General features: G+C 34.4%; 1 protein-coding gene across 3 annotated transcripts in view; it reads right to left on the reverse strand.

The window, feature by feature from the left end:
• Positions 1-14,236, reverse strand: part of cni (protein cornichon) — a 162,573-nt gene that overhangs the window by 18,533 nt on the left and 129,804 nt on the right. Inside the window, exon 6 of one of the 3 annotated variants that reach the window (XR_016548963.1) lies at positions 1,908-2,199. The exons of 1 other annotated variant lie outside the window; for it this stretch is intronic. The gene's annotated coding sequence lies outside the window, so the exon portion shown is untranslated. Of the gene's footprint in view, positions 1-1,907; positions 2,200-12,044; positions 14,234-14,236 lie in introns of those variants that run through there. One more of the 3 variants, XR_016548965.1, reaches the window with a different exon arrangement.

Genomic DNA, 14,236 nt, shown 5'->3' on the forward strand with positions numbered 1-14,236 from the left:
AACCAAAGCCAAAAATGCCTTACCTTTATTCCTGCCATGGCATATTATACATAAATACAACCTCCCTTACACCTTGTGGCTTAACCCACTAAAATTAAGAACCTAGGCATCATGTGATCTCTCCCCCCACCTCCACTTACTTCTAGGTTGCCAGTACCCACACTCACCTGTATCCCTCACTCTGCACTTCCAAACTCATACTGAACAACACTTTCTCAAGACTCCTGACTCCAAATCCATTTAAATATAAGTCATCCACCTTATATTAATCCTTCCATCCACCAAACTCACTCCACACACCTTCCTGCAGATCTTTCTAAAAAGGAAAGTGTTTTTTTTTTCTCTCTAAACAAATTTATTCCTATAAGAAAATATAAATATACAGTAATACCTTGCATAGTGCAGTTAATAGGTGATGAAAAAGTTCAGTGCTATGCTAAACCACACTGTCTACAACATTATAATGTGTGAAAATGTAACGCTTTCCAAAGAAACAGGCAATTACAGTATTGAAGACAAAGAGGAAAAAAAAAAAAAACCCACAGTAATTGTACATCATTTGTTTACTGCAAGCTCATCAGTTATTAAACTAATCACAACTCTCTGAAAAAGTTTCCCTTCATCTCCATTTTCTTTTACTACCTCAGAGAGACTTCTTGCTTTAGCTCAAATTATCATCTGACTTAATGGAATTTTTAATTTCCATCAATTTAATTTCACTCAATTTCCTCTTCCCGCTGATTACTGTGTATAAACGGATAATAGTATGTAATAAAAAAAATAATAAAAATAAAACTGTAGGACAATCACAACTTTGCTGCACCAAAGCTGAAATAATAGTAAATATATAAATTATATATAAATAAATACTGAAGCATGCATCAATACAATTGTCATTGTGGTATGCTAAATCATTACAGTACTGTTTTAGTAGAGTTGGAATGCCAGTACAGTATTGCACAGTTTTTTTTTTTTTTTTAATTGTTAAAAATTATAACCACACTATAGCAAAACCTGCACTATTCAAAACTGCTATATAAGGTATTACTATATATGAACTCATGTATCAACAAATACACACTTTTAAATTACCACTTCTTCACTGAATTCACAAAAAATTCATTCCCAATTTTGTGTTTTCTAGTAGAGTGAGCATCCCTTTACCAGAATTAATTGGGGCAGGAAAAAAAACATCTCAGTAATATTTTTCTACTGGAAGCAACAAGTGATCAGTTTTTATTTTATTTATTTTTTTTTGTCCCTATAAAATTATCTAAATGCTGCTTTATATAGGTATTATAATGATATAGTTAGTGTTCTAATAAATATATAAAAAATGCTTTCTTTTCAAGAAAATATGAAATATGTATGTTTTAATAATGTGCAACTTGGATCTTCTGATCAGAAAACATGGGCCCTCACAAATCATTTATGCTGGCACATTTATATCTTTTTCACATCTTTGCAAATAATTTCAGCAACAAAATTATCTCCCTTGGTTTCACCACTTATGGAGCCTTGTACATGCTTTACAATCTCACAGTATTTGTCCTTAGTGATGATAACATCTTCCACAGTTGGACTTGGCAGAATCAGATAGTTCAATGATGTCAAATTTCATATTCTAATAACTTTAGGTTTACTAGTCTTGTTTCTGTTTGAAAGGGAACACCAGCATCACTCTTCCTTTTGTGGAGACATAACTATGTAAACCAGTTCACCAATGCGAAAAAAGTACACCGAATCACTAACATTCACTTTTAAGAATAAAATTAGCTCAAATTCCAAAACTCAATGTGTGCATCTATTTGTACTCTACGTGTACAATATATGAACACAGAATTGTTTTTGCACTTTGGTGCAACCTGTATGATATCTTAAAGTAAGTTTCATGACTTACACATGTAACAAATTATATAGAATTTATTCAAAAACTCCAATATATTTCATCCAATGTTATGTGGACATCGTCAGGGAGACAGACCATTTACTACATTCAAAAGATGAATCAAATAGCAAGTCATATCAAGCATATATTAGCCTGTGTCTTGGTTGCAGCTGAAGTACAGTTGACCCTTGAACAACATGGGTTTGAACTGTGTGGGTCCACTTATACGCTGATTGTTTTCAATAAGTATATTGGAAAATTTTTTGGAGATTTGCGACAATTTGAAAAAACTCGCAGACAGACTGCGTAGCCTAGAAATATTGAAAAAATTAAGAAAAAGTTAGGTATGCCATGAATGCATAACATATATATAGATACTAGTCTATTTCATCATTTACTACCATAAAATATACACAAATCTATTATAAAAAGTTAAAATTCATCAAAACCTACACACGCAAACACTTACAAACCATACATGGCACCATTCGTAGTCATATAAACAAATGCAAAGATGCAGTATTAAATTATAACTGCATAAAATTAATTGTAGTACATACTGTACTATTGTAAGAATTTTGTGGCCACCTACTGTTTCCATTGCAGTGAGCTCAAGTGTTGCAAGTATCTGTTTAAAACGCATATTATGCTAATCATCTCTGCATGAGCAGTTCGTCTCCAGTAAATTGAGTGTCACAGTAAAAGTAATCTCTGGTGGTTCTTACATATTTTTCATCATGTTTAGTGCAATACTGTAAACCAAGAAGCAGAGAAAAGTCATGACATTACAAGAAAAAGTTGAATTGTTTGATATGTACCATAGATTGAGGTTTGCAGCTGCGGTTGCTTGATAAATGAATTCAGCATAAGGACCGTAGTAAAAAAAAAAGAAAAGGAAATTCATGAAACCATTCGCTGCAGCTATGCCAGCAGGTGCAAAAACCTTGCATTTTTATGTAGATGCAGGATTGCTATAAGAAAGGCACACATATAGACTAATATGATTCAAGAAAAAGCAAAGTCATTACATGACCAAGGTGAAGAATCGAAAGATGGAGAATTTAATGCCAGCAAAGGATGGTTTGATAATTTTAGAAAGAGGTATGGCTTAAAAAATGTCAAGATAACAGAAGAAGCGGCTTCTGTAGACCAAGAGGCAGTACATGAGTTCCCAGATGCCATAAGAAAATCATTGAGAAAAGATATCTGCTTGAACAGGTTTTTAATGGAGCCTAAAGTGCCCTATTCTGGAAAAAAATGCTACAAAAGACATTTATTAGTAAGGAAGAGAAGCAAGCACCAGGATTTAAGACAGGAAGGGATAGGCTAACTGTACAGTTTTGTGCCAATGCAGTCGGGTTTATGCTGCCAGTCTTTTGGTCATACAATTGGCCTGGATAATGAGAGCCCTTTTTCTGGATTGGTTCCATTAAAGCTTTGTCCATGAAGTCTGAACTTACTGGCAAGGTAAGGGACTGCCTTTTAAAGTTCTTTTGATATTGGACAATACCCCTGCCCACCCAGAATCCCAAGAGTTCAAGTGAAAGCATCAAACTGGTCTACTTACTCCCAAACATGTCTCTAATTCAGTTTCTAGACCAAGAGGTCATAAGGACTGTTAAGGGTCATTATACACGGTACTCTACGGAAAGGATTGTCAACGCTATGGAAAAGAACCCGGATAGAGGGAACATCATGAAAGTCTGGAAGAATTATACCACTGAAGATGCCATCGTTGTTATAGAAAAAGCCATGAAAGCCACCAAGCCCGAAACAATAAATTCCTGCTGGGGAAAACTGTATCCAGATGTTGTGCATGACTTCACAGGAGTTACGACAGAGCCAATTGAGGAAATCATGAAAAAAAATTGTGGATATGGCAAAAAAAGGTATGTGGGGGTGGGGGGGGGGTGAAGGGTTTCAAGATACAGATCTTGGAGAAATTCAACAGCTAATAGACACCACACCAGAGGAATTAACAGAAGATGACTTGGAGACGAGGGCTTCCGAAGCCAGTGTCAGACGGTGAGGAAGAAAACAAATTGACATTAGGCAATTTGATCAAGACTGTTTTGACTTCTTTTTACAACATGGATCCTTCTATGATATGGGCACTGAAATTAAAGCAGACAGCGGAAGAAGGATTGATACTGTACAGAAACATTTTGAGAAAAATGAAAAAGCAAAAAAGTCAGACAAAATTTATGATATATATCCATAAAGTTACACCAAGTGTGTCTGCCTCTCTTTCCACCTCTTCTGTCCCTGCCACTAGAGACAGCAAGACCAACCCCTCCTCAACATGAAGACAATGGAGGATGAAAATTTTTATGATGATTCACTTAAATTTAATGAATAGTAAATAATCATCATGCTTAAAGTTAATAACGCTATGTTGTATATATGTGTGAGTGTCGTGTAAAAATTTAATAACGGCATAAACCGTATGAGACATTTTTGTGTTATCATCACCTTAGTGTTCATCATGTAGAACATTATGTACAAAACTTGTGTGGAAGCTGATAGCCTATGTTTACATGGGCATAAATGAGTGATATTTAATATAAAATTCATATGTTAGTCTTCTTACTGTTCTATAACTTTGCTTTCAAAGTGCTGTACATTACTACACAGTATGCCTCTCTCTCGTAATTGGAGAAACTGCATATCAGGTAACTTTTTTTTTTTTTTTTTAAATTGTAGTACATACTGTACTACTGTAAGAATGACATTCAGTAATATTGTATGTCATAAAAATTTTATAACAATTCATTCATTAGTGTATAGGCTAGGCTACCATAAAGCAATCATGTTGCTGCTGCTTCATTATCAATACATGAATCGTTATACCTGTAAATAAATATGAATTTCTTTTTCACATTATCTTTTCATTTTTGAAAAGATAATGTGAAAAAGCATTAGTAATATGTATAATGTGATATGTTATCGGTAAGGCTTTCTGCCAACAGTAAGCTATTAGCCAAGTTTTTGGGGGCCAAAAACTTAACTACTAACGTGAATTTTCGACTGTGCAGAAGATTGCTGCCCCTAACTCCCACGTTGTTCAAGGGTCAACTGTATATGATATTGCATTACTGGAGTTCAAAGGGACAACTGTAGTAAGTTGCATAGATTTAAAAAAAAAAAAAACTTACGAACAATGGTAATGACCTCCCAAAACTTGAACACTGCCATATGGTCTGATTGTTTCAGGCTTGGACAATTTCTTAGCGTTTCATGGAAGAGATGATCGAATTTGAACTTACTGGAGTGAAGAAACTTCTTCACTCCAGTGTTTCCACAGAGTTTTTCTGGCTACAAAAAACTCTGTGCCTAGTGTCAATAGCATGAGAAGGCCAAACTTGTCAGATACCAAAAAATGTAATATGGTCCTGATGTTCTTCAATTCTAATCATGGCAGAATGGCCATTCTGTCTAAAATAAGAAAGATAACATGAGCAGGGTACTTGATAGACACCTGTCCATCAATAGAAAGAGGTGGTAATATATCCTTTGTTGATGGTAGAAAGGAAGACAGTTCATGAGCTGGTTTGAAGGAAATGTATAGATTGAATTCACAAAGAATCCTTTCCGATGTTCCTTTACAGTAGGGTATTGAAATTCTTTTCACATCGGATTGTAGTCTGGTTGAAGGATGATAATTATCAATAATTTTTTGAATGGTAGTTTTGCTGTATCCATTACGTATAATTGCATTTAATTTTATTCAGTTCATCTAATGAAAGGGGATCAAAAGAGCAGATCTTATGAGCTTTGTGTACAAGACTCTTGATAATACCCATTTTTTGTGATGAATGATGGTAGGAGGATGAGTGAATGTGTCTCTGCCAGTGAAGGTTGGCTGTGGGATTTATGGTATCCAAAAAAGAGTAGTTATTATTGGATTCATGTTAAATAGTAAACTTGATATGAGAGTACAAGGATTTTCTCTAGCAACTGAAGTAATTCTGACTCGCACATACCATCAATAAAACATAACCATATATGAGGCTGAGGGAATATACCATCAAAGAGTTTTTTTTCTAGATGCTCCATGAAATAATCAGCTAAGGCTGGTGAGATAGGACTGCCTATTGCTGTTCCTTCTGTTTGTTTGAACAACGTATGTCATGTAAAAGAGAATAAATTCTATATAATTTTTGTTACATGTGTAAGTCATGAAATAATCACAGAGGAGGGAGTGAGCATGTTTGTCTAGTGTAGAAATAACCCCACTTACACCAATAGATATCTCCGTGCAACAGTTCCATCATTATTTGCCTCAAAAAGTTGGCATTATTTCTACGCTAGGCAAAAGTGCTGCTCGCTCCCTCCTCTGTGACGAAGAAGAAATTAACAAAGAACTTCAATTTCTTCTTACAATCTTTCAACAAAATGGTTATTCAAAACAAACAGTTTATAAGCTACTATTCAATCCACCTCCTTGCCATATTGAAGACAGAAATAGTGAAAAGGCTACATATCCCTATCATATATCAGTTCTGTTTTGCCAAAATTAGCTAAAGTTCTCAAAAAATATAACATCCAGATTTCTTTCACTCCTCTACTTAAACTCCATTCCATGCTTAGTAAGTCGAGCAAAAACATAAAACCTGAAATATCCCAGTATTTGGTGCAACTGCAACATGCCTTATTTTGGCCATATCAAAAAATCCATTGATTTACGTCTAGAGCAACATAAAAGAGATGTCACATATGGCAGAATCAGAGCAAATGCTCTGTTGAACCATATCTTGAATTTTGCTGACATTAACTACGAAACTACCATTCATCCAGTCATATAGGACAAATTGGAAAATATCGTTTGATGCTATGATAAACTGGAAAGAAGAATTGTAGAATCTAAAAAAATCTTCCTCCATCCACTACATCTCAACACTAACCTCAGCTATAATCTCTAAGGCTGTCATTGCACTGCTATCCAACTTTGGCGCTCATGAGACCTTGAATGCATGCACACACCCAACAATGAAGAAATACACAGAACGGCTTCAAACATTAATGCTTTAATGCAGTGTTTCTCAAAGTGTGGTATGCAGGCCCCCGGGGTCCGCGAAAGGTCTTCAGGGGGTCCGTGGCAATTTTCGGCTATGCATCATTAACGCATGGAATAAAATTTAAGTTTGAGATTATAAAACGTTCCTATTGTATCACTGAATAAGGTACAGAGACATCTGCAGGCTGTGTAATATGTTTCTCAACAAACAGTGCAATTAGAGACAACTGACTAATGAATTGCATGACCTTCCCACATAAAATGCTGTATAGTAGACAATCAAAACCATATGGTGCACCGACAACATATGGTTTTGTTTGAGTGAACGTGTTAAAACTAAGAAATATATAGTGAATGTGTTTTAGATATTATATAAGGAATTCGGTTGAAGAGAATTAGCACTGTGGGCTTGCCTTTGTCAATTAGTAGCGCGATCTTTTGTTAATACTGCACAAATCATTTGAATGTCTTCATAGCTGCTTTATCTCTACTGGCCTACCATTGCTGTCTGTTTCGAGTTCTGCTTTCACTAGCCATTCGTTGAAGGACTGTTCGTTAAATACAGTAATTTTTTTTTAGCTTTCAAATTCTTAAGTATGGATCACTGGTTAAAGACTGGATTTTTAAAATGCGCAAAAGAGAGGAACACAGTAGATACAAGTAGCTGTCAGCAACAAGAAAATGTTGATATTGTATCTGAATCAAGTGAAATTGATAAGTGTATGTCGTCTGACATCCCTAAAGAACCAACTAGGAAGAAGATGAGAAAACTTCATAAATACGATATGAATTACTTGAAATGTGGATTTTCATGGACAGGAAATGAAGAGGAACCTATTCCATTATGTGTAATTTGCGGTGAAACTTTAAAAAATGAAAGCATTAAACCATGTCATTTAAATCTAAACATAATGAATGAATGCAAGGACAAACCTGTCGAATTTTTTCAAAATAAACTAAAAAATTTAAAAGAATCTCAAAAATTGATGTCGATCGTGTCAGGAGGTGAAAACATGAAGGCTTTAGAAGCTTCATATCGTGTGTCGCTATTAATAGCAAAAAGTGGTGCAGCAGAAACAATTGGTGAAACTTTGGTCAAGCCTGCAGCAAAAATAATAGCGGAAATTATGATTGGAGATAATGCAAAAAGATCTTTTGATCGGATTTGCCTTTCAAATAGTACTCATCGAAGAATCACTGAAATGGCTGAAAATATAAAACATTGTTATCCGATATACGTAAGAGTCGTTATTATGCGTTGCAGGTAGATGAATCCACCGACATATCAAATTTTGCAAATTTTTGTTAGGTACGAAAAAAATCAAAAAAATTCATGACAGCCTTTTATATTGCCAACCCTTGCCAGAACATACAACAGGAGAAGAAATATTCAATAGTATAAATACCTTTATGTATCAAAACAAGCTTGATTGGAAAAGTTGTGTTGGAATAAGCACGGACAGAGCGAAATCCATAGTCGGATCTAAAAAAGGGCTTGTTTCAAGGATTCAAGCTGTTGCATCAAACGCAAAGTCGAACCACTGCTGCATACACAGGGAGGCTTTGGCTACACAAATGATGTCTGAAGACCTAAGAAAAGTTCTTGATGAAGCTGTAAAAATCATAAATTATATTAAAGGAGGCCGTCCTCTAAATCCCAGACTTTTCTCTCAACTTTGCAAAGAAATGGGAAGCAACTATACACAACTTCTTTTCCATACCGATGTTCGTTGGCTTTCTCATGGAAAAGTCCTTACTCATTTATTTGAACTTTGGAATGAACTACAAGTTTTTCTTGATGAAAAGTTTTAACTGAAAAAGCATTTACATAATTGGAAATGGCTCAGTCAATTAGCATACCTGGCAGATATATTTACTGTATTAAATAGTCTTAATTTATCTTACAAGGCAAGGAAATTTCTATATTTCATGTCCAAGATAAAGTGAACACCACGTTGGCAAAAGCGAGTTGGTAATGGAGAATTTGACGCGTTTTCATCGCTTCATGAATTGCTCGCAAGTTCAAATGAACAAATTGATGATGTGAAAATTACTATCGTGCAGCATTTAAAAAGCTTGCAAATGAATCTAGAAAAGTGTTTCCCTGAATTGGACATTAATATTGAGTAGATAAGATACCCTTTCAATAAAAATAAATTTATGCCAAAGGGTCTATCATCAATAGAAGAAGAACAATTTTTAGAACTAGCTTCTGATGGTTTCCTAAAAAATAAATACAGCGAGAATACGTTATCATCATTTTGGCTACAAATACAGAATGAATTTCCTGAATTAACAGATAAAGCTCTAAGGCTCATTTTTCTATTTCCAAGTTCATATCTGTGTGAAGTTGGATTTTCAGCCCTTGTAGATATTAAGACGAAGAAGAGGAATCACATTATAGATGTCGAACCGCATCTGAGATTGAAAATAAAAACTATAGAGCCATATTTTGCTGAAATTTTATCTCACCATAAGCAATTTCACTCCTCTCATTGATGATAGATTATTTCAAGTAAGTAAAACTTTATAGTATCTTTATAGAGTTTGTTCTATTAAAAATAAATCATTTTTTGTTTACATGAACATATAAATTCAAATAAAATAGATATTTAATTTTTTAATATTTTAAATTAATTTATTCGTTTTAATTAATTTTTTAATTAATTAGGGGTACTTGGTAATAATGAAAATTTAAGAAGGGGTCTGCAGATATCTGAAGTTTGAGAAACACAGCTTTAATGTATAGATTTTCTCTCGCAATGTTCGTTGGTCCCTCTTGTTATGAACCCCAAGAAGTCTTCTAAGAAGATGAAACTAGTTGTGCAGTTTATTTAAATTAAAATAGTGTTTCTATTTTTTTTTATATTACAAGCTTATAGTAATTTAATCTGTTTTAAAAAAATGTCTCCCAGCTGAATAAATCAATTATATCATATATATATATATAGCTGTGCATTATGTGGAGGGGTCACTATCCAAATGAGTTTCCTCCTTGATTGAGGACTCTCATCAGTGGGAGCTTGATCTCTTTTAATGATACGGTGATATATCATTTTACTACTTGTACATGGAAAATATGACTTCTGTACTAATTCAATCTCAATATCTTCTCGAGTCTGGCTCCAACTGATATAAGAATGAATAATGGTCAAATCCAGTCTGGGTAATATTCTTCCAATAATGCATAGTAATGCACACACACATCTGAAATAAAGTATGCTGTGTATTATGGGATAATGACGTAACTGATTTCAACAGAAGTCAACAGCCTCTGTATATAAAGAGCCTAGTCATGAAGATAATTCATTCATGTGTAATCTTTGTTTGCTTATGCTTGGGTAAAAGATTAAAATAAGCATAATCCATTTTGGATTCAAGCAGAAAAAAACTTTCTACAACTAAACATTTAGCACTGACAGGTAGACTGAAGATGTACTTCTTTTAATTAACTTCTTTTAACAGTAGATGAGGGAAGGCATATACTGCCATTTTCTTGGATTTAGCAAAGGCATTTGACAGGGTGCCACATGATAAGCTGATATTTAAATTGCAGCACATGAGTTTGGATGTCAGATTGGTCAACTGGATTCAGGATTGGCTGTCTGATAGGTATCAGAGAGTTGTGTATGGTGGGGCAGTTTCAAGGAGGCAGAGTGTTACAAGTGGGGTCCCACAGGGCTCAGTACTAGGATCTATATTGTTAACCTTTATATCAATGACATTATCAGTGGATTGCAGGGGGATATTCAGTTGTTTATGGATGATGTGAAGTCGGGAAGGGTTATTAGTAAGAGTGCATTAAACCGACACACCCAATCATTTGCTCATATGTCTAGCTTATTAAAATCCTGCAAGAGGATTTGAATAAGCTAGACATATAGGCAAATAATTGGGGGGGGGGGTCGGTTTAATGCAGCAAAATGTAAGGTTCTGAGGTTTGGGACACATCGATGGGAGGATGCATACTCGATTGGAGGAGCTATACTGGAGGAAGTAGGAGGAGACAAGAGATCTGGGGTTGATGATTGATAGAAATCTGAAATTCAAGGGACATATTGCAAAAGTGGTGAAAGTAACAGAGGATTGATGCAATAATGAGAAGGACGGTGACCTGCAGATATAAAAGAGTTATCATTCCGTTGTATAAGACCCTGATCAGACCACACTTAAACTATTGTTCTCAGATTTAGTCCCCAGGATTTGAAGAGAATAAATTAACTGTGGAAAGGGTACAAAGGTGGATAACAAAGATGTTTCAGGACTGTACAATGTTAGTTATGAGGATCAGCTGAGGGAATGTGGATTGCAGAGTTTGGTGGATAGGAGGAGAGGTGATATGATTGAGACTTTTAAACTGTTGAGAGGTGGTTACAGGGTTGGTACTGGGGCGTTCTTTTGCTTGGTTGAACAGTGGGAAGGAGTGATGACAAGGGGGGGGGGCATCCCTGGAAGTTACAAAAGGAAACTCTGAGCACAAGGGTGAGGAGTGGTTTCTTTGCATAGAGAGTGGTTGAACCATGGAATGCATTGCCTGATAGAGTGGTGAGAGCGAGAACGGTCAATGAGTTTAAGGAGTGGTATGATAGACTATGTTTCCTAGGAGGACCTCCCAACCAATATGAGTTTTGATAGACTTTGTGTTTCCTAGGAAGGACCTCCTGCGATGAGTCTTTTGACTCCATAGAGGCTTGAATAATAATAATAACTGGGTGAGGGGGGGGGATTCCCGTTCCTCAAAAATCAAAAGGAAAAAGCAGAATAATGCAGATGTCAGTAATTGGTATTAAGTGGATATCTACTGTATTTGTAAAATTTGAAATTCAAAATCGGCATTTCAGTCACTTTGATAATGATTTTATCTGTTTTGTTTAGCCTGATTTGTATTCCACTTTTGGCAGTTTAAAGAAGGATTATAGCTATTGACTGGTGAAAATCAAAACAGAACTAATAGAACTTGAAAATAATATATTAATTTCATCTGCTATTGTTAAAGGTACCAAACATATTTTATTTAATCCTGTCACCTCACCTATGCATAATATAAAAGTAAAAACTTTTCTTTTATATGAACACTTAAGTCTGTTTATCATTAGAAATGTGAATAATAAATACTGATAGAAAGTTCAAGATAAAGACTAGCTTATTTTTTAAGTAAATTTCACTGATATTTCTACAATATCAACAAAGCATAAAGTAATGAACCACATTTATAAAAACAGTGAAAAGATTGGGAGAGGGAGCTGATGACACAAGAACAGAATACTCTGGCATCCTTGCTAAACAAACTAGTTAGGCACATTACTGTTACATAGCTTGATAGGTGACTACAGTTGTAATAAGGAAGTAATCTTTACAATCTATAAAAATTATGCAAATTTTGGTAACTGTGTAAGAACTGTTTTACCAAACTGTAAATTCATTCTCAACAACTGTTCAGATTTCATTGATCTATCAAACAATGTGCATTTAGTGTAAGTACAATAAATATATAACAGAAGCAGGCTTCATTGAAGAGGATTTCTTCCATGAAACAAAATGCCCAATTACTTATTACATCTTTAAAAATATTCAACAGAGATGCATAAGAGACGTAGCAATGTCAAAAAAACAAGACAGCATAAATCAGATTTGGCATACCTACAACTACCACAGGCCATCAAGTAGTTTGGCAACAAACAAAAATGTCTTATATTGATCTAGTTATCAATATAAGATCAGAAACTATATACAGAAATGCATTCACAGTGGTAACTCATTCTACACATGCACTTACCACAAGCTATGAGAAGAACCCATACCCTACATGCTTTTTAACCATACCACGACTTAGTTCATGGATGACTCAGAGTTCTCCTCCCACCTTTTTTGAACTATAAATTCTCACTTGTGTGTATAATTTAAGATCCCCCTCTTACAAACTTATGTGTTTCTATCATATCTCCTCTGTTCTGTCTAATACTTAAACTTTGAAAACCATGTTATCACCAATTTATATATAGGCATGTAATCACATCAAAACACATCACATAAGTAAAAAAGTGTGCCAAGTGCTGAAAAAGCAGTACTGCAATTTAAAAGCAGCCATTTACTCAAGATTATTTTTAGTAATCAATGATGTTGCTGCTTCTGCTATGGTACTGCTTTAATTTCAGAGAGAATTTACATTCTCAACAGTTAACAAAGACAACTAGTCCCTTCCAAACTGCAGCCAGATTTTAATCTCAGTATTCATCTCACTTTGTTTACATGAAGCTTTTTTATTATTTTTTTAATTTTTAAGTAAATTTTTTTTTTTCATTGAAATCTATTGAATGATACAACCTGTTTACAGTCTATGGCATTTTACTTTTTTTCTACTTACTTCATATCTCAGCCCTCTATTTTGGTCTAAATGTGCAAAAATTGTGTTACATTCCAAATTTTCTAAAATAGTTGAATGATTTAACTTGCAGAGATGTTGCAGAAGGAGGAAGCGTTTCAATGATTTTAGTCTAACAAGGCTAAACTTCTCAGGATACTTTTAATAATATAAGAAACTATATATACTATAAACGAAGTTGGTCAAAAGAAGATAAACGACAACCTCTGATTGCAAAGATTCTTCTGCCCTACCACCTTTCATCCAATTTAGTCTGATAAGGCTAAATTTCTCTGGAGACATTTAAGAATATAAAAACAGTTATATTACATAGTATTTGTTTTTTCTTGGAACTTAAGTTTAACAGGGAAGTGTCACTCTTAGAGCAAGATTATATGGTCAAACTCAGATGAATGATGCCATTTGGTGTGCACAGTGGAGGTAATTGTACCCCTCTCTCCAAACTCTTCCATTTAATTTTAGTCCAATGGGTGAAGCTCTTAGAGAACCATACAATGTGGCATTAACTATATTCTAAATTTGGTAAAAAATCAGTTGAATCACAAGATATATAGAGGTCTACAAAGGAGAAGATGAAGACAGACATTTTGTGTCATTTTCACAATGCTCTAATTTTTTCCATTTATTAGATTTAACACCTCAATGGCAAATAGTCCTGTTGATTCTTAAACAGTAGTCAGTGAAAGTTGTTATAGCATTTTGCTAAAGAGTCACTGATATGACTCGTGATACTCTTTCAGTATACTTTAGTTAATAAATTAATACAAAGATGAATACTGCTTGAACAATGCATTCTTTATTTCACTTTTTTTTTAATGTATTTCTGCACCTACCTTTAGTCATCATATAGTATTTTAGGTGGAAAAAAAGGATTAAAAGAAAACTTTAAAAAGTTTTTTTTTTATTATATATCTTTTCTAGAAAATCTCTTCTGCAGTGAACAAGCCTG

Source organism: Typopeltis vanoorti, chromosome 10 (assembly GCF_054136105.1).
Source record: "Typopeltis vanoorti isolate ZY-2024b chromosome 10, IOZ_Tvanoo_1.0, whole genome shotgun sequence".
In the NCBI taxonomy this organism is placed as follows: Eukaryota; Metazoa; Arthropoda; class Arachnida; order Uropygi; family Thelyphonidae; genus Typopeltis; species Typopeltis vanoorti.